A 22,499-nucleotide genomic window follows, 5' to 3' on the forward strand; every position below is an offset into this window, starting at 1 on the left:
TTATCATCTATAGACAACTGTTCATTCAATTGATTGATTTGTGTTTTTTTTTTCTTCTGTGGTGGTGTGTTGTCTGTGTGTGCTTGGAAGGTATGCACTAAACACATTCCTTGTATGCGTAAAGATACTTGGCATAAAAGCTCTTTCTGATTCTATGTAGTTGCGAGGGTGGGGGTTCGATTGTAGTTGATAGGATAGGGTTTCGGAGCAGTGTGATAGGGTAGGGTGTCTAGTAGTTGCTAGGGTGGGGTGTATTATGTAGTTGCTAGGGTAAGTGTTCTAGACAAGTTGCTGGGTAGGGTTTAGTAGTTGATAGGTAGGGTGTTCGATGTAGTGCTAGGGTGGGGAGTTCAATGTAGTGTGCTAGGATCAGGGGGTTCTGAGCAGTTGCAGGGTAGGGTGTTCTCGAGCAGTTGCCTAGGGTAGGGTGTCTTGTAGTTGCTAGGGTGGGTGTTCTATGTAGTTGCTAGGATAGGGTGGCTGAGCAGTGCTAGGGTCGTGTTCTATGTAGTGGCTAGGCGGGGGTGTTCGATGTAGTGCTAGGATAGGGGGTTCTGAGAAGTTGCTAGTGGTAGGGTTGTTCGCAGGCCCATTTGGGGCGTTGCTAGGGCAGGGTTCTATGTCGTTGCTAGGATAAGGTGTTCTGGGCGGTTGCCAGGGTGGGGTGTTCTATGTAGTTGCTAGGGTAGGGTGTTCTGGGTGATTGTGACAAAATCCTAACTCTAATGTAGTTGCTAGTAATTTCGAAAAACCGCTATTTATCTTAAAAATAACTATTTGACTAACTATATATGCTATTGTTTTTATATTGTTACAAAAGACTTCTATTTTAAATATATATTTGTGTATATATATATATATATATCTATATATATATATATGATTATATATCAAAATAGAAATCTTTTGTAACAATATACAATATGCAGAAGCTTGGGGTCAATATATATTTTCTTTCTTTTTTTTTCTGAAAGAAATTAATACTTTTATTCAGCAAGGGTGTGTTAAATTGATCAAAATAACAGAAAATACTGTTCGATTGTGAAATATCTTTTCTTTTCGATTTGACTAATCATATCATATTGTCTCTTGTTACAAAAACTTCTAGTTTCAATAGAATATGTGTTTATCTATATATTATATATAGATATATCATATATAAAGATATAGATATAAAATAGAAATCTTTTGTAACATATACAATTGGCATAAGCTTGGTCAATATATATTCTTCCCTTTTTTTTTCTGAAAGACAGTAATATTTTATTCACGCAAGGGTGTGTTAATTATCAAAATAACAGAAATACGTCTATATGTTAGAATATATTTCTATTCGAACAAATGCTGGCTCTTTTTAACTATTCTGTGGTCTCAAAGATCCTATCACAGGTTCTAAAAATATTTTAAATTTGGAAACAATTCCAAGTTACTGTTTTTTTTTTTTTTTGTTTATTTTTTGATTAGTTATGCGCCTTGGTGAGCAGAAGAGACTTCTTTAAAAGCATTAAAAACTTTTGAACAGCAGTGCAATATACATAAGTGACCCTTATAGAAAGTTTTAGTGAACATTATTATTATTTTCATACTTGTGTTTAAGTGTTTTTTTTTTTGCCATTGGTGTTGGAACAAAATAAAAGTAAATCGTTTTCAAAATATGATTACAAAAAAAACTCACTGCCTGCACCTTTCTAACAGAGTTGTTTTCTTGTACAAACGTGTCATATAAAATCAGTAGTGTGTTTATAATTTTTTCTGAGCAAATTTTTCATCCGTTTGAATTTGCCTCAAGGGATCAACATGGCCAGAGAACAGATATTATCAGATCGAAAGAGTATTATTCCTTCCTCAGAACTGATCTCACCTTACACTCATGGTCAACCAAGCGGGCAGTTTAAGCTCCAGGAGACCTTCGCTCCCCTCTGTAGTCAAACATCCAGCCCCCGCGTATAACACCCCTGAGACACAAGACCACGATGACTGACTGACGATCACAACTCAAACATCACGCTCACTTCAGTTCCACGTTCGGTTCTAGGAATACTGAACTGGAACTGATCAAATTCAACGTCAAATCACTCAAACACAGAATCTGATGACATAAAGTGTGTCTGCCGTCCACGTCACGCAAGCACTGGGTGACTTCTGAAAGAGTCAAATTAAATATAGTGCTATGGAGATTGTGTACTGTTTTCAGATTTTTATGGTGCTTGTTTTTACTGAAATTAACATGTAGAGTCTTCAACACTATCTAATTTATGTTCCACAGAAAAATCAGTGCAGTCATACAGGTCTAGAACAACACAGTGATTTAAAATTATGACAATTGTATATGTTATGTTTTGTTTAATGTTTATAATAAGGTATCTATGATATAAAGAACGAGATATATAGATAGATTATATATATTAAGATATATATATATACACTCACACAAATACAATTACAATAAATAAATAGAAATAGATGCTATATATCTATATATATATATAGATATATTATAGATATATATATCTTATAGAGATATATATATAGTAACCCCAAGCAGGAAAATTATAATTTGTTAGGGGACACATAATTAATTAAATGTGTTATAGTAAGTATTATAATTATCCAATAAAATACATTTATTACAAAACATGAATGGATTAATGTATCATAATAATAAGAATAATAATAAATAATTGTATTATCATTAAATAAATTAAAACACAAAGCGAAGATTAGATATAATAAGTCATTTCTCTTATTTATTATTTATTATTTATTCAAATACACATGATATATATATAGAGAGAATAAAACCTGATATATGAAATAATAGCCAGAAAAATCTTTTTAAAAATGGAAACAATTTAATTGAACGGATGATGAAATCTTATTTTGGCTGATCCATCAGCTCGTATAGTCTGAATGTAGTGAAATTATGGAGGAAAAGACAGCTCAATTGTATTCAGAGACTCAAACTGCGCCACAATATGCCATTTGGTGCAGATCCTGATTTTTATATGATGAAATTCTGATGCTTTTCATTTAAATCAATGAGATCTTTATTCGCAGTAAATAACACGACAAGAGCTTTTAAAAACTGGATAAAGACCTCTAACGATCAAACTCGATCAGAGAACGAAGGCAGGCAGTAGATAGTGTGTGTGACAGCAGGTTGATCATGCTGCAAGCAGGTCTATAGGTTAAGACTCAGGTTAAGTGCACTAGTTAGTGTCCGTTAGTCAGCACGCTAACCCACATTTAACGGGCGTTTCCACTCTTACTCCTCATGCCATCCACCGTCCTTCTGAAGAACCCGAGTTGCTGGATATCTCTGCGAGAACCTCCTCTGAAAACCTGCACACACACACACGCACACGCACACGCGCACACGCACATTGCACACAACACACACACACACACACACATACACACCACACACAGGATCAAGACACCGACACAGACAGAACACACCCACACACACACACACTTTTTATTTCCTTATTTGTTGATTCTGTTTTAATTGTAAAATTAATCCAAACGGAATCAAAACTACAGGGGCTCATAAAAATCAGCGTAATTTCTGGCCCAACACTATTAATTATTTATGTATTATTATTATTAGTTTATTTCTAGATTCTTGGTTTGATAGTTAAATTAAATCTGGAAAGCATGTCAAATGGAATTAAATACGAAAAGTATACAATTCTATAACAAACTGTAATTTTTTGTGTTTTTCTACTTCCATTTGTTTTTTTTTTTCCATGTTTAATATTTCGGATACCATTTTATAATGGTTTACTTAAATTTAAATAATTTACTATTTAATAAAAATATAATGTGAAAAATGGTGGTAATCAAATTAAACATTAAAAAATGTAATCAAACACAGATTTAACAAATTCCTTTTTATCTTTTTGGTAAATTAAGTGGTGCAACAACAGAAGTTAGCTTTTAAATAAGATATATTCAAGATTCAGATTTTGTTTTTCGTCACATACACGATTATATAGAGAATATACAACCAGCAGAATTTAATATTCCTTAAAAAACACCTTTAGTAATGTTAAGTTAAATTAAATTAAATAAAAAAATAAGCTTTCTAATTTAATTCAATAATTAATATATTGATTTATATATACATGTTTAATTAATTTTATAATATATTTAAAAATAATTACCATTATAATTATTTATTAAAAGTGAAATGACTTAAAGTTTAGTTCAATGATTAAATAAAAAGTTTTTATCATTATTATTATTACTATGGAGAAGCATATAGTGTATTTATAATATAATTTATTCATTTGTCAAGTTTTTAATTTATAAATTAATGTTTATTTATAAATAAATTGTAAAGAATTTATAATACTCATTATAATTATAATTGTAACTATCATTCATAAAATTAAAAACAATGTTTTTAAAGTAATAAAACGAAAATAAGTTGGATTTATATTTTTAATTATTATTTACTTGGGAAGCATACATATTTATAAATGTAATTTAATATTATAATTTTATAATAATTTATTAAATAATCTACTATAATAATAATATATCTTCTGTCACATTTTCTTCAAGTTAAAACCAAACTTTTATTTTGACGGCTGTCATGATGATCTTGAGTTCATGGTGTATCTGATGATAGTTTCTCTTGCCTTAAACCGTACAAATGCTCATGAAGTGAATATAAGCTGCCACAGTCCATTGCCACGGTATTCATGTAAGAGACAGGTGACCCGTGAGATGTACGGGGAGTGTTGACCTGTGGTGTGGGGCAGTAGGCGCCCATCCCGCCTGTGTTGGGGCCCCTGGTCGCTCCGGCCAGCAGACGCTTGTGATCTTGCACCGGTGGCATCGGTGACACTGTGACGCCGTCACTGAAAACACAAACCTGAGAACAGACGAGACGCCAGTGACGTCTGATCACCTGAGACGCTCGTTAACATCAGGAGATACTTACCAGAGACTTCCTCTCCTTCCAGCAGCGTCCTACGACCAGCACAGTCTCAACGCCGCAAGAAGCGAACGCGCTTGTCCTGAGACATCAGAAAAACTAAAAGATTAAACTGATCTAAAGTGCAGGTAAAGACATTTATAATGTTACAAATAAATGCTGTTCTTCTGAACTTTCTATTCATCTGTGAATCCTGCAAAATCAAATCTATCACACTTTCCATAAGAATAATTTTGTTTATTTTATTGTTTTGTTGATTTTTATTTGTATTTTATTTTTTTTTATATTTTAAATTTTTTAATAGTTAATAATTTTTTATAGTTAATCACAGTTTAACAGATTCTTTACTGTATTTTTGATCACATAAATGCAGCTCTTTTGAGCAGAAGAGTCTTTCAAAAACAACAATAGAATATTACAAAAAGTGTAGGGAATGATTAGCCCTTTAAGTGCCACCCCCCATTTTTTGAATATAGATGTGAAAGTGCACTATTTAAACTTAAATGTTTATAATCACAAGGATCCTTTGGAATACAGACCTAAGGGTGGACTCTTTTTTTTAAGAGTCAATCGTCAGATTATTGCAGAAGTGGAATCGTTTCCAAATAGTGAAGTATCAAAAAGTTAAAGAAGTTTAAATTACTGTTTATAGAAAATAAATATTTTTTCAAATATTTTTGAATCCAAAAGTTCTATAAAATCTGGAATATGACTCTGCACTGCACCCACTCAAGGGAAGGAGACTCCCAAAATGTATTAAAGGCACTTAAGGGGTTAAAAAACATTTCTAAATACTTGAGAAAATGCCTTTAAAGTTGTCCAAATTAAAGTTCTTAGCAATGCATATACTAATCAAAAATGAAGTTTTGATATATATTACAGTAGGACATTGAATATCTTCATGGAACAATGATCTTTAATTATATAATATAGAATCCACAGACGTTGACTCTCGCCTGAAATCTTCACACTATTTTTGTCTCAGCGCTTTTGAGTCAGTGAATTATGTTGTGAACGCGTGAAACATTCAAGGACACATTGCATTCTTTCAAAGAGACACAAACAGAACCCCGCGGTGGAAAATCATAACCATCAGAGAGACGCTGTCTGACCCTTCATGATGTCCAGAACCGCCTGACAGGCCGCGTCCTTAAACCCCGAGCCACTACAACTCCCTTCCCAGCCGCCAGACCGCTGGCCTTCACCACCAGAGGCAGGAAACTCAGCGCTGAACGAACACAAACACACAAGCAGCAATCAGATTTTACATGCATCCTTACAATGTGCAGTTTTTACAAGCTGCATTCATTTTCTGCAACAGAGAAAGTTGAGTATCCATTTTCAATTTTATCCTAGGATTCCTCGTTTTAGATTCCAAAAGATAAAAATCCAATGTGTCCCCGGAGCACAAAACCAGTCATAAGGGTAAATGTTTTTCAAAATTGAGATTTATGCATCATCTGAAAGCTGAATAAATAATATTTCCATTGATGTGTGGTTTGTTAGGAGGACAATATTTGAAAATCTGGAATCTGAGGGTGCAAAAAAATCTAAATATTGGAGAAAATCATCTTTAAAGTTGTATCAAATGAAGTGCTTAGCAATGCATATTACTAATCAAAAATTAAGTTTTGATATATTTACAGTAGGACATTTACAAAATAACTTAATGGAACATGATCTTTACTTAAATGCAAATCGGTTTGAGATGCCAAACAAATCACGAATTAGAAGTTTATATGAATGCTATGTCGTAAAAAGCGCTATACAAATAAACTTGAATTGAATTGAATATTAAGCATATAAATACTATAATATGTTTGCAGATATTTACGAAACATGCTAAGTTAACATACTTGTTTATCTGAATACACAGCTACAGTCAGTTATTCCTCCTTTGGAAATGTGCGTTCCGGCCGGAATGTCGAACACAATCTTTGTTTGGTTTGTGAAACCCGCCCACTATCTGTTTTTTACCTAATTATTTCAGCGCCCCGCGTTGCCATTTGACGGGAAAACACAGCGTATTTTATTTCATTCATCGTCAAGTGTGCTCGTTCTTGTTGGTTTCATCAATCTGGCAACATGCGTGTTTTTTCAAGTCTGAGGAGGCGGGGCCGGGTGAAAAAAACCCTCTCCAATATTTTTAATTTGGACTGCAATACCTAGTTCAACCACTCGGTGTCAATCCTACATACAGCACCTTTAACCAAGGAAACACTGTATCACTGCTGCTCATTAGCGCCACCTGCTGGCAGAGAGTGAATCTGAGTCTCGTTCAGCTCGTCTGCTGTTTCTGTTTCATGCAGATTTATTTTTATTTTCTTGCATAGTTTCAAAAAACTAAAGTCAGACCATTCTGTTTTTGCTTCAAATTTCGAAATTATACAATTAATTTAGATTAAAAACTGCTCATGTTTGCATGTATGCTGCATCTTTGTTTGGATCGTGATTGAAATGCAGCGGTTGCCCCACTGCGCAGACACCACGGAAAAAAGCACAGACAAAGCCTTAGTTTGTTTATACGAAGATATTATTTTATTTGCGTAACTTGCTAATTTGATTTGGGTTTTGTTTGTAAATTTAAATTTAGTTTTGTTATATTTCATTTTCACACAAAGAAACGTGCAGCAATTGTCTAATTACAGGACACCTTCTGATTTACTGTATAATGTCTTCAATCTCATTTTGTAAAGATAAAATCGTGAATCGAATCGTGAGTAAGGTGAATCATTGCAGTCCTAGTTGCATTCGTTTGCTCGTGTTGCAAGCGTGTACCCTCGGATGTATCTGTAGGAGTCGTGCTGGTGGTTGGTGAAGGAGCTCCAGCGCGCCATGGGAATGTTATGACGGTCCATGAAGGATTTGGAGAAGCTCTTAATAGTCTAGATGTGCCGCCTTCGCCGACGGGCCAAAACACAACACTCCGGCGGACATCAGGTCATCCACTATACCTGAGAGACGGTCAGCATACCAGACACATCGTGGAAAACCTTCCGGCTTAAAGCTCACATTTGTGCTCAAACATCTGCACAAATGTACAAATACTATAATCTGTGCATATATTAAATAGGAGAAAACATGATCTAAATCCCATTTAGCGGATGTTTTCACAACATGTAACTTCCAAGGGGGGCCACAGGAGGACTTCAGTGTATTTTAAATTATTAAATCAGTATTAATATATTAAAATAATCAAACTCTACTCAATGAAATCGATGATTTTCAACTGAAAAATATTTTTGGGTCCTCTCAGGAAAAAAAAGGTTTTTCTAAAGAACATGCAACTTTAGATCTGCATGTGAACTTGCTCTTTTCAGACATTTGCACACAATTATGATCAGTTTATCTCTGATAATATGAAGAACTAAATGCAATAATGTCACAAAGACAGCCTTTCATCATCCAATTAAATGATCGTTTAAGCCACTTTCCCGTTCTTCATCTATCAGTGTGATAATAATGAACAGATGAAGTGTCTCTTACCAGCAGCCAGAGGAACTTCTGGACCAACAACCACGAGCCCCACGTTATGATCCCTTACAGTACTGAGCTAAAACCGTGTTGTGATTGTTCACAGACAACGACCGCTGGAAAAAGCAGATAAAAATATTATTAAATATTATAACACGCCTTCATGTACACACAAAGTCTGAACGGGCATTCCGTGTATTTTTAAATGCATTCTGTTCACTTATTTTTATTCGTAAGAAAAGTGCGACTAGCGCTCTCACCGGAGTTGGAGATCTTCCCGTTTTTGGCGGTTCCTGCGTTACCGGGAGCTACGAGCACCTGCTGAACGTGCGGCGACTGCGCTAACTTCCACGCTAGCGCATGTTCCCGTCCGCCGCCGCCCGATGACCAGCACGCGCTCCGCCATCGGGTCTGCTGGACAAACGCTCGCGTCAAAAACTAAGCCTTCAAGATAAACACCACGCAAATCAATGCCTGTGCACGGCTACTAACGTAAACATGAAATAAGTGCCACAATTTAACCATGTGATATAGTTATACTGTCGAAAAAATCTATTTATCCATTCTAGTATATAAACGAATAAAACACTTAAGTAAATCATTTTAAATAATAATTTTAAACAAGATATGTACATTTTTCGAAAAAAAAAAAAAAATGGGAGTGGGTGTTGGTAGGGTGTTCTGGGTGGTTACTAGTGCATTGTATTTGGTTGCTAGGGTGTTGCTAGGTACAAGAGTGTTGCTAGAGTATTCTGGGTTGTTGCTAGAGCATTGCTGTGTGGTTGCTAAGCAGTTTTGGGTAGTTGCTAGGGTGGTTACTAGGGCATTGATGCCCTATTACAATTACATTTGGTGCTAGGGTGTTGCTAAGCAGATGCAAGGGTGGTGTTGCTAGGTAGTTGCTAGGGCATTGCTATGTGGTTTCTAGGCAGTTGTTAGAGTATTCTGGGTGGTTACTAGGGAATTGTATTTGGTTTGCTAGGGTATTGACAGGCAGTTGCAAGTGTGTTGCTTTGTTATTGGTATTTGGTTGCTAGGCAGTTTTGGGTAGTTGCTAACTTGCTAGAGTGTTCCTAGGGCAGTTGCTAGGTCACTGCTTTGTGATTGCCAGGAAGGTTTTTTTGGTAGTTGCTGCTAGGTTGTTCTGGATGATCAGGGCATTGTATTTGGTTGCTAGGGTGTTGGCAGGCAGTTGCTAGCATGTTGCTAGGGCACTGAAAGTGACAGTGAAAGTGACTGCTATGTGGTTTCAAGGCAGTTGCTAGAGTATTTTGGGTGGTTACTAGGGCATTGTATTTGATTGCTAGGGTGTTCACAGGCAGTTTTTGCAAGAGTGTTGCTAGGCAGTTGCTAATAGTATTCTGGGTGGTTACTAGGGCATTGTATTTGGTTGCTAGGCAGTTTGGGGGGTAGTTGCTAGGGTGTGTTCCTAGGCAGTTGCCACAACAGTGCGGTTGTGGTTGCAAGGCAGTTTCTATGGTGTTCTGTGTGGTTGCTTGGCAGTTGCTAGGGCATTGTTATCTGGTTGCTAAGCAGTTGCTAGGATATTTTGACAGGATGCTAGGACGTTGCTAGGCAGTTTCTGTGGTGTTCTGGGTGGTTGCTGGGCAGTTTTGGGTGGCTGCTAGGGTGCTGATAGGAAGTTGCTAAGTTGTTGCTAGTGTGTTCTGGTGGTTGCTAAGGCATTGCTATGCAGTTGCTAGGATGTTCTGGGGGTTGCTAGGTTAATTAATAAAAATACAACTGTTCATTTTTAGCCATTAAATAATATGAGATAAAGACATATATTTTATCTATAATGTAGATATTTAATGTAGAAATCAAAAAGAAGGTAATAGATGCTTCAGACGCATTTTTCATTGTTAATGTTAAATAATGTAAATAATTAAAAATACTTTTAAGTGTTATCAAATACTTTAAAAAAATAAAAATAAAGCTCTTCTGCAGGTTTCAGCAGACCTAACGCGTTAACTGTCCAAGCAGACGTGTTTATTGGCCAATAGCTATAATCTCAGATATATTAGCCTCTATGCCACAAAATGCCACTCTCTGCATACGAAATTGTTTTTATTTCTTCTAAAGAGGCGGCTTAATTGCATGAAGTGTTTGACTTAAATAGGATGCATGATGCAGGTTTGATCTCATCTATTACCGCTGACCTTTCGGTGCTGCTGTAAGACCTTAAATCCCAACACACATAAACGTCCAGCAGCATCAAGCGGCACATCCATAAACAGCGACAGAAGCGCTGCAACACTCAAATCCCGATGCACGTGCTCAATGCATTACATTTGCATGAAAAATACCATTAATTGACTTTGAAAAAACATTGAAACACCATGCATACGAAGTGCACTAAAAACAACAACAACAACAAAAACATGGTGCATGTACACAAACCATTGCATTTCATTTGCATGGAAAATACCATTAGTTAACAAGACTGATAATCAACTGAGATTGTTTTTAGCTGATTTTTGCTTTCAAAACCCACTGACAGGATTCCTCAGGTTGAGAAACAGTGGAAGCTGATAAGTGATGATCAAATCAAAACACACTGAGAAACACACATCACAGTCAGAATGTTAACTAGTAGCACATGAGTGACCCGCATCACGAGATTCAGGGCTTGCTGCTCATTTACTTCTACTATGAAATTATTTAAGTGCATCGTTATCGGAACAGCAAATGCAAAAATATATATCATGCAGAAAAATACTGCATTAGATCTCTATATTCATATGTCTGAGCGTGAGTGTGAGAAATTAACATGCATTACACATGATTTTCAGGTGCAAACCTTTATAAAAGAATGGTCCCTATGGCACTTGGATATGGTTGTAAGATTCAGATTTGCATGCTACTGGAAGGTATTATCAAAGAGGATATGCAATAACATTATAAACAAGTCCAAAACTAGTACTTCAATGGTATTGACCATAAAGGCAAAATAATAGCATGGTATAACTGTTCAAAAACCTGTGAGCAACCGTGGTAAAGAGTGTGAGACTTTCATAACTAATCAATGCATCATGCAAACATTCTGAGCAGAAATAAAGATGCAACATCATCCAGACAGCAAACACTATGAGTAAGTTTGATCAACTTTATGGTAATAACCCTTCAAGTCTTTCATGCAACTAACCTTGTTAAAAGTTGTTTGACCATGCATTCGTTATTTCTACAGATGTAATTAATTGTTGACTTAACTTACGTGACGTCTGGGATACAGCTGGGATCCTGTGGTGTTCTGACCGTGAATGAGTGATGGACAGATGACCAGCGTTTGTTTCCCACCACAAACCACGTGCTCTGACTCACATGCTTACATGTTCGATTCGCAAAATGATTTTCTTATTTTGATTCAGTTATTTTTATGTTTTGGTTAAATCGAATATCAAAATGAGGTGGGATCATAAAACCAGCATTATCTCATACAATATGTGCACTTTAAACAAGAAACACAGTGATAAACAGCGGTATTTAACAAATATTTCATTTGAACTGAAGCGAACTGTTCGAATGAATCGACTCGCTCGAAGTGAATCGGACTTCTTGACGCGATACTTCACAAACGTTTCACAAAAAGGGAATTTAATGAAAACTCAGTGAGGGAATTGTTAAGTAAATATATGATATAGAGTTTGGGAGTCAAAGCTTTTTCATATACTCTTTAAGTTTTCTGTTTGAAAAATTGACATCAACTTCCTGTCGGAGGTCGTGGAGAATTATGGGAAATGTAGTTTCCCTTATTATAACAGAATCCTTGAGGAATTTCCTACTTCCTACATTTGCATGAAGCGTCCAATAGTAAGACATTATCCAATATAGCTTTTATAATGAAGATAATACAATATCTAATAGGACTGGACCATAAGAAATCAATTTCCTCTAGGATTTGATTTGAATCAAAGAATATTCACATTTGATTCAATCAGCAATTTACGAAATTCTACTATGAATCCAGTACTTAATACTTGTATCGTAAATAAGTACATAAATGCTAAAGTATAAGATCCTTAACATGATAAAAGTCAAACCTTATTATTAGCTTCTGGAGTCAAAAAAAAAAAAAAATTGGCTTGAAATGAAGCCGAATATAAATGACACTATGCTTCACAAAAAGAGAATTCACTAAAAATTGTATTAGTTTGTTTACAACTGAGGCATGCCATTATCCAAACTTTCCCTAATGAACAGATAAACAGGATCAGGGAACATGTACGTTTCTTGTTTTTTATTTGATAAACATGATGCTGTCGGACCATTAAACTCTCAAAGCACCCGAAACACAGCAGGATGACGACATCTATTTACAATCGATTCACAAGAATAAATATTGATCCGATGTCGAGAATAACTTAAATCAAGCCCTGATCTGACGATGATAGATCACATCAGGGGCAGATCCGTGCTGCTGAGGAGCTCATGAGCCACGTCAGAGTCCCTCCGGGCGAAGAAAGTCACTCCGGAGCTGTACGCCAGGGCGGGAATCACGAGATGCGTGGTCTTTAGGATGCTCTTCCTCGCTGATCATCTGTCTGACCTGATCTGGTGAACGCAAAGCAGACGCTCACGGTCAACTCAGTGTATTCAGCACCATATCGAGTCATTACATGATCAGGGGCCGCCCCCTCCACGTTTAACGCTCTCCAGCGCGGGTCGGGATGCTGGTCTGAGATCTGTGATAGATGAGCGTCCGGCGTCAGTCTCTTCAGAACGTCCTGACGGCGGACGAGCAGCACAGACTCGCTGCACAGACGCTCGTGAACCTCCTCTTCACTCACTGAGGGACAGAACAAACAAGCTCAGCGTCCGAGAAGAGACGTGAAACTTCCTTCACGTGTGTGTCTATATCAGTGCTATTTTAATACCTGCTAAATAATAACCCCACAGTGTATACTAATTATATATATTTATTTTTTATACAAGTACTTTTATTAAGTGTATTTTCCGTTTTCTTTTTCATTTTAGTTTAATTTTAAATATGTGCTTTTTATTGTACTTTTTGGTGTTTTTAAAATATTACTTTAAATATTGTTTTTTTATTATTTTTATTTTTTTTCTCAGTTGGTAAAATTGGCGCTTCAATTTCAACTCTTGCCACGGCAACATTTCTAATTTTGTTAAGTTTGTTTTAAAGCTTGATTTCAAGTAACATTTTTTTATTATTTTATAATATAGCATAATATAATTTTTAATATATAAATACACACTACATGTGTAACCAAAATATTTTTTTTAATTAAAAATAACTACTATATATTAAAAATAACTATTAACAATATATAACCACTGGCCTTGATATACAATCACTCGATATTAAAAAAGAAAAAAAAAAAACTTTTTTAAAAGTTATTTAGGCTAATTAATAAAGATGTAATTAATAAAAGGTGGACAAATCAGACAATTTAAAAGATAATATGTATATTATAAGATTTTAGATGCATTTAAGATTAAAAAATAATAATTAAACATTTTTCTGTTGACCCTTTAATAAACGCTTCAGAAAGCTTTCTGAATAAAATAAGATTTGTTGTTATCAAAACAGGGTGAAGTGTTTATTAATATTTGTATATGGTCCTGTGTTCAATTGATTTAATAGTTTTATAGTTTTTTTTTTTTTTTGTCATTTTATTTGTTTTGTTTTGGTTTAGTAATTTAGGAGACGCTTTCATCCAAAGCAAATTACAAATGAGGACAATAGAAGCAAATCACAATCATATTTAATTATATAATAAATAATAGAGAAAACAGAATAGAAAAATAATAGCGCAAGCTTGTGTTAGAGGCCTTTTTTGCTTTTGTTAATTATATAACAAATAAAGAGAAAACAGATAGAATACAAAAAGAATAGAGAAGCTAATGTTTTTAAGAAAACAAGCTGCTTGTAAATGAACAGAGTGCAAGTCTAAAAGTGGAAAGTTTTTTTTTTAGAATAGAATAGAATTAGAATAGAGAGTGCTAGAGTTAGAGGGTATAAAATATAGATGGAATTAACTTATTAGTATTTCGTTTTAGTTTTTTTAGAACATCAAATTAAAACAAGGAATGTTGCCTTGACAGCTAGCTGTAATAAAATGATTTATGAGAAGGTTTTACTTGTGGGTTTTAGATTGTTAATGAGTCTGGTGGAGTGTGATTTGGGACGCAAACACCCACGTCCAGCGGGTTGGTCATGAACACAGCCCCGGGGGCCACTCCGAAGAATGAGCTGGTGATGCCAGGCGTCTGGGAATCTCTTCTCCTTCAGGAACGGCCCCGCTGCAAACATGTTCATGGTGTGGCGACGGGAACCGCTCCGCGCCCCGAATCCAGCGCGCCAGCCACCGGCACCAGCTTCAGCCTCCGCCGCGGATACAGCCCAAAGAAGCGGCCCACAACACGGCCCCCGCTGGCCTGCTCGGCCCCGGAGACCAGCTGCAGGTGTGTGGCCCCTGGAGGAGCACCAGAGCGCGGGGGTTAGAGAAGCACTGGCCAAACAGGAGAGAAAAAGCTCATAATTTAAGTAAATTTTGTATAATCAAATAAATAAAATTATATGATATTTTAAAACTGAAAATTAAAAATGTTACTAAAATAATAGATTAATAAAATTGAATTATATGTACTATATGTGTACTATATGTGTACTAATTACAGTTTATTATTTTATAAGTAGCTAAGTAGCTTTTATTATTTGTGTATTTTCAGTTTTTCTTTTAATTGTAGTAAAATTTTTAGTAACTTTTTATTTTAGTTAAGCTCATAATTAAAGTATATTGTTAAATAATCAATAAATAAAATTATATGATATTTTAAAATGGAATTATTTGTTATAATAAATTAAACTCATTTAAATATTAATAAATCTAATAAATTAAGCAAATTAAAATGTTACTAAAATAATAGATTTAATAAAATAAATTATACCGTATGTACTACCATGTGTAGTATTACAGTTTTTATTTTATAAGTACTAGGTTTTATTTTGTGTATTTTCATTTTTGTTTTAATTGTATTTTTAATTTTTAGATAACTTTTTATTTTACTTTTCGGTGTTTTATTTAAAATATTACTTAATATATATATTATATATATATGATATATATATATAATATATATATATAGATTAATATATATATAATATATATATAATATAAATATATAATTAATACTATTTTCCAGTTGGTTAAAATTAGTGTTTCAACTTCAATATTCTGTTGCACAGCAAATTTTAATTTTGTGTTAAATTTAAAATGTAAAAAGCTCATAAATTAAAGTATATTTTAAATAATCAATAAATAAAATTATATGATATTTTTAAAACTGAATTAATTTGTTTACTAATTAAATAAATAGGATAAAATTAAACTTTTAAGAATTTAAATATTAATAAAATAAATTAACTTAAACAAATTAAATGTTACTAAAATAATAGATAATACAATTGAATTATATGTAATACATGTGCAGTATTACAGTTTTTTAGTTTATAAGTAGCTTTTATTTGTATACTTTCAGTGTTATTTTAATAGTAGTTTAATTTTTGTAATTTTTATTGTACTTTTCGGTGTTTTTTTATATTATTTTAAAATATTAATTAAATACTTATTATATATCGATTTTTTATAATTATATTATTTCGTTGGTAAACAATAAAATCCTCTTTTGCAACAGAAACATTCTATTTTGTGTACAATTTATAGTTTTCATGTACGTATTATATTTTTTTCAGCTGCATTTATAGTTAAAATGTAATTATTAATTAGTGTTATATATAATGTAATATAAATAAAATGATATATGCTATATTATAAGAAAATAATAAAATGTTATATAAAATAATAAATAAAATAAACAAGTGTCTGCACATATAATTGAAATATAAATAGAAATGGCAGTGAAATAAAGTAAGTTTATCGTATGCGGGTTTCACAGCAGAGCCCAGCACTGTTACAAGCATGCAAATATTATTAATTTAGTGTTTCCAGCTTTCGGTTCACATATTAATGCTGTTTTCTCACTAACTCAGATCTTTGTTTAGTTTAGTGTGCCACTTTGGGGACGACGAACTTCACTTATTTACTCAATATTTTTCTCAAAATTTCTATTGAAAAGCAATTCACTGGTGTTCCGGCCAGAATAAAAGACTGAGGATTTAAAAGTGTATTTGAAAGTGAAGCATGTAAAGTAATAATTGTTTTTTTTTAATCAATGATATTTATTAAAACTGCAGTGCATAAAAAAAATATATTAATACTTATTATCTCTATATAAATAATATATATAGGAATATCCTGTGACCATTTAACTAACATCAGAGATAATATATACCCCAAAGCTCACTAATAGTATAGTTTTTGTTTTTGCAATTTGAACGATAATATAATCTGTTACCTTTAATGCACGCAGAAAATGAATTTTAGCAAAGTAATTTGTAATAATTTTTATTATTTTTATATATACTTTGAGGTCAAAATAAATAAGCATAAAAATGTAAATATGTTGCTTGGCAATATACCCTGAATATTAATATTTTTATATTTTATATATATATTTCAGTTAAGTAACAAAAACGTTTTTACGATTATACTAATTTGGTTAACGTACAGTGTCTGGCCACGAATATGGCATTAATATGAAATATTGTCAGAAATCTCAGTATATATACGCAAAACAAGAATAAAACTTTTTTTGATGTTAAAAATGATCTAAAATCGATATTTGAAGCATGCCAGTGTTTCAAACTATTTTCTTTTATCCCAATTCATTAAACGGTTCGCTATATAATAATGTTTTATGATATTGAATGGATAGCTGCAGGCTTAATGAACGATGTCGGGAGAGTCATATATTAATAACACATTCATAACTACCAGCCATCTGGCTTATTAGAATGAATGGAATTACTTAATATGAATGAATGAATCTTATATAATATAATGATTGAATGATGCGAATATATATCCATTCAGACCAGTGACTTGCCGCCACCTATGGCAGTATTTAGTATTTAAATATCACTTCGTTTGGCCAAAATTAATTGCTATATTAAAGTTTAATAAATACACTTAATATGGAATGTAAGGAATAGATATAATACATGATATACAATTAATAAGGCTATAAATAACTTTGCCTTATTAAAGGTAAAAAATGCACCTGCTAAATCAGTTTAAGGAGGCAAAAGATATATATAATGGAAAAAGTAGTGATATGCGATCTAATTTAAATGCATAAACGGGGGAGCGCTGCTGTTTGGGGGTTGAGATACGCAAGGGTTCAGCGCAAGGACCCATATAGAGCGGCTGTTACCGGCCTTGATGCCGGGACGTGGCAGGTAAATCATGACAGCGGGCCTGAGTTCCTCCTCAGATCGTCCGGACGTCAGTGATCCACCGTCTCAGGGGTCACCGTGATGCCCCGCGCCTTGCAGGTAAGTATATACCACCGCTGTGGCTCCGCCACGCCGAGGCCTCCGATATGACAGTCGTTACTGCCTTTGAACCGCCTCCTGGATAAGCAAATACACAGCATTGGCCATGTGGGTAAAATTGGCCTCCTCGGGCCTCGGTCTCCGGAGATCGGATCCCGTTGCCTCAGTATCTTTGGATGAGGACGTGCTGGAAAAACAAGCATAAGAGCTGCATTCATAAGTGCTGTGAAAAGCCACGCCCCCCTCGTTATGAAAAAGCTACACCCACATATAAATACATATGATATATATTGTAATAATAAGATATACCAATTGCAAGAAAAATCCTATGTGTGATGGGAATCATATATGCCAAAAATTATCATAATAGGATATAAGTAAACGATCATGTTTCCATGAGGATACTGTACAATATATTAAAACTAGTATATGCATTGCTTAAGCACTAATTTGAACAACTTAAATGATGATTGTCATGTATCAATAAGACACAAATATTAATTTATGGACAGTAATAATGTTCAGAACGAAATCTTTGCATAAAATTGCATCTCATTTGACATTTTACAATTTTAGCTGGTTTATAAAAATGCTAAGTAATAAACAACGCATATTACCATAGACCATCTAATAAGACCCAACTGGGGCTAATATATAATAATATATATTAAGCTATGTTGTATAGTGCGACGGGCCGCCGGAATTATACTATTTCATCAATTGCACTTGTATGATTAATAAAATCCGCTAATTGCATGATTATTAATCAGGTGAGCAACTATAAAGTTCGTAAACATAAAAATTAGATCGTTTTGATATTATATTAGTTGTGTGAATATAATGAATAAGAGTACAAATATATAGTAATTACTATTTATTAAATATTTTATATATATGATATCAAAATGTTACATTAATAGTAATATATAATGTCATAATTATACTATAACAAATTCTGCTCAGTAAACATGTTGCGAAAATGGTTATTATATCCACATTTGTGTGGCATAAGTATTTGGATTAAACAGTAAAATAAATGTTTATTTTAAGATGAAAACCCAGCACTGCTTATATTAATATAAATATATAAATATGATGTGGTCCCTGACGACTAGGTTGCTCGGCAACCTTAAATTATATATATATGTGTGGGTGTGTGTGTTTTATATTAATATAATAGTATTATATCCCTAGGGAAATTTAGGATTCTAATTATATAATTCAAAACATAGGAATTATAATCTCTTCTAGCTATATAAGTCAGGAAGAGAACACAATGCATGTATTAATATATAATATACGCAGCACCCAGTGAACTACCGTTAACATATATATCTAAAATTTGTAATCGAGCTTCTGTAAAAATAATAACATAAATGACGTAAATGCGGTATATATTATATAGCTAATTAAAAGATATTCAATACAGCTTATCTTAAATTCTAATGTTTGAGTATGTAAAACTGGACCTCAAAAAACACAAAAATAAACAGTGTATTTTTTAATTTGTGAATATATAATATATAGGGTAATAGATAATAATAGAGCTATATATATAAAGGATTAAAAAAAATAGAGCAAGGCGTGTTAAACCCAAAATATACTAAACATACACTATAATGAGGTTGCTTCACAATCCTATTGCGTGGCAAGATTTAGGCTAAAGCATACTTTGTTTCTGATTATTAAAGTATAAAATGGCATTTTATCATTGCTACTTATTTATATAATCATAAACAAGTGATTTCGGTTTATCTTTTTTAGGGTATCACACTGGTAAACATCATGACAGAGATACTTTTATGCGCGTGTTCTGGTGAACTTTTAATCATGTCAACACTGGCTGGTGCCGTACTACTTAGCATTCATTCATATGTTTCATTACAAAAAGGAGCATTTAAGTTTACGTTAACGTGCATCATCGCGACGCTCGCGTCGGTCGTTGACGGGGGCTGTTATGACGCAGATCGCCGCTTCTAAGATATACTGAGTGAGCTATGCAGACACAGCAAGGATAAAACATCAGAATGAAGATCTGGTTCGATCAAAACCACTTTTTTTTCAGCGGGGAGAAACTCGACAGGAAATACCATCATTCACACATCTCCCACTCGCCTCTTGACAGATTTGTTTTGATTCCTCGATGAGCTCTCGGACCCGCCGCCGGTGTGTTCTGATTGGCTGGTTGACCTCAGTCAACCTGTGCTGTGAATTGGTCTATCAAACGTGAACAGGATTTGCGCATGACTGATTGAGTTTACAACGGAACGACAGGATTTTTGCTTACGCAATTTAAAATTAATTTGTGTAATAGAAAAGATACATTCTTTTTTCATTAATTGTACATACAGTCATGTAAATTGTAATTTTATGGTTCGTCCCAAACAGTCATGAAAACAAACATGAACACGCAATATAGTCAGTACCAAAGTATGCTGTTAGTATACGCTTAACGAAGTGTGGAAAAATACTATAATATAATACAGTATACTATAGTAGCTATAGTATACTACTAGTGCTGTACTACAGTATTTACTTACACAGTTTATGAAATATAGTTAATACTAGAGTAATGCTGTAGTATAAACTAACAAAGTGATAGTAAAATACTAATATATATATACGTACTACAATTTACTAGTTTAATATGGTAAATACTAAAGTTTTACTACAGTATGTACATACAGTTTATGAACGTCACTAGGGTCAGTAACTACAGTAGGCCTGCAGCATAAGTCAACCAAGTGTAGTAAATAATATACTACAGTATACTATAGTAAACTAAATACTAAAGTTTACTACAGTACTGACTTATTACAGTTTTGAAAACTCATATAGTTAATAATAAGAGTATGCTGTTGTTTAAAATTAACAAAGTGTAGTAAATACTACAGTGTACTACAATTTACTACAGTTTAAATATGGTAAATACTACAGTTTACCACAGTACTACAGTTTATGAAAGCACAGTATGCTGCAGTAGAAGTCACATATACTACAGAGTTTTTTTACTACAGTTTGTTAAACTCATGTAGTATGCTGTAGTATAAGTTAACAAAGGTGTTGTAGTAAATACTATAAAATACTACAATATACTCTAATTTACTGCAATTGAATGCATACCTCTGGTATAATATATCACGAGAGTTTATTTATATTATTTATTTATATTATTATATATCATCATTTAATTTTTTGTTTAATCATGTTAACTGTATTGTTCCTGGTCGCTATGGTGAAAAAAAAAATCATGCATTTAAGGGTGAATCAAGAAGTACTCAATTTTACTAAAATATTTTTTAATGTGGGGTTTAATGTCTGCGCGCGTCCACATGGGGCGGATGTGTCATAAGTCTGTGTTACAGCAGTGGAGTAGTGAATGTGACTGTTGTTGTTGGCTTCGGAAATACTTTCTCTTTCGAGCGCGTTTTCTGTGCCAGTGAAGTGATGTGTGTCGGCGGTCAGTCAGTGGAAAGTGCGCCTTGATGAACAACGTCTCTGGCAGGAGTAATGTAGAACATCGGCTCGAGCTGATACTGTAAGATACAGGTTTAGGTTCGTTAGGAACACACGTGAGCTGTTGAATGCGAACGGACCTGAATGAAAAGCGCCGAGATGACTTTTGCTCCTGGAGTTCGGCTCTGTTTTCCTCAGAGGATTTGTTTTTCACTTGCGTTGCCGTTATGCTGTTATTCCGACATGCTCGCGCAGCGGTGAGTGTTCGTTACATTATCAAAGTTTTCAGATGGCCATATCTTGTTAAATAAAATGTCACTACAAAATATCCTTTTAAATGTGTGGTGTGTATATAGTATACTGGTGCATAAAGCATATAATTATCATAGAGGTATAGGGTATATAATAACAGTATACAATAAATCTATATCGTGTATACTGTATAAAGCCGTCAGCATATATATAAAGTATAAGTGATATATATAAAAAGTATATGTATATATAGTCTATCATGCAATGCAATAATAAAACAACAATTTATTAATATAATTATTGAATTATTTTATTATGTATTTGTTAATTAATGATAAAAATGTATTCCTAAATTTCAGAATCAACACAAAATCAAATGTATTAGATAGATAGATAGTTTGAAAGATAGATCAATGGATATCTTTCTGCAGTGTTTCAAATATATATATATATATATCCACTTTTTTTCATAGCAGGCTATATTCAGAGAGTTGATGATAAAATGTATTCATAAAATGTTGTTCATCTGCATTTTTTAATATAAAAACCTGTACTTAATTATTTTTTTTTTTTTTTTTTTTTGGCAAAATGAGTTCTAGAAGTAATGAGGTTTTGACAGATTAATCTCACTTCTGGGTACAAATAGTGCCTGGTTGGTACACACCCACACACAAACACAAACACACACACACACACACACACCACACCACCCACAGCACCCACACTACACAAAAGTACCTAAAAGTTCCACTGTTTGAACATGTAGACCACAGATACGTTATTAGCGAGGAATCCTCATGCTATAAATCTTTAACACCTGGTAGCTGATATCTTAGCAAAGTATTTTTTCAAAACTTGTAATTCAGATCAAGGATTGTGTGGTGACATGATTGTGAGGTTTTGATCTCATATAGTTCCACTACCGACTCGCTGATATGACTGGGCATGGCAACG

At 33.7% G+C, this 22,499-nt stretch overlaps 1 pseudogene; it reads right to left on the minus strand.

Annotated features, from left to right (window-relative positions):
- Nucleotides 1-8,825, minus strand: part of LOC109063065 — a 29,086-nt pseudogene extending 20,261 nt beyond the window's left edge.
- Nucleotides 8,826-22,499: the final 13,674 nt, after the last annotated feature.

This window comes from Cyprinus carpio, chromosome B1 (genome assembly GCF_018340385.1).
Source record: "Cyprinus carpio isolate SPL01 chromosome B1, ASM1834038v1, whole genome shotgun sequence".
NCBI classification, from domain to species: domain Eukaryota; kingdom Metazoa; phylum Chordata; class Actinopteri; order Cypriniformes; family Cyprinidae; genus Cyprinus; species Cyprinus carpio.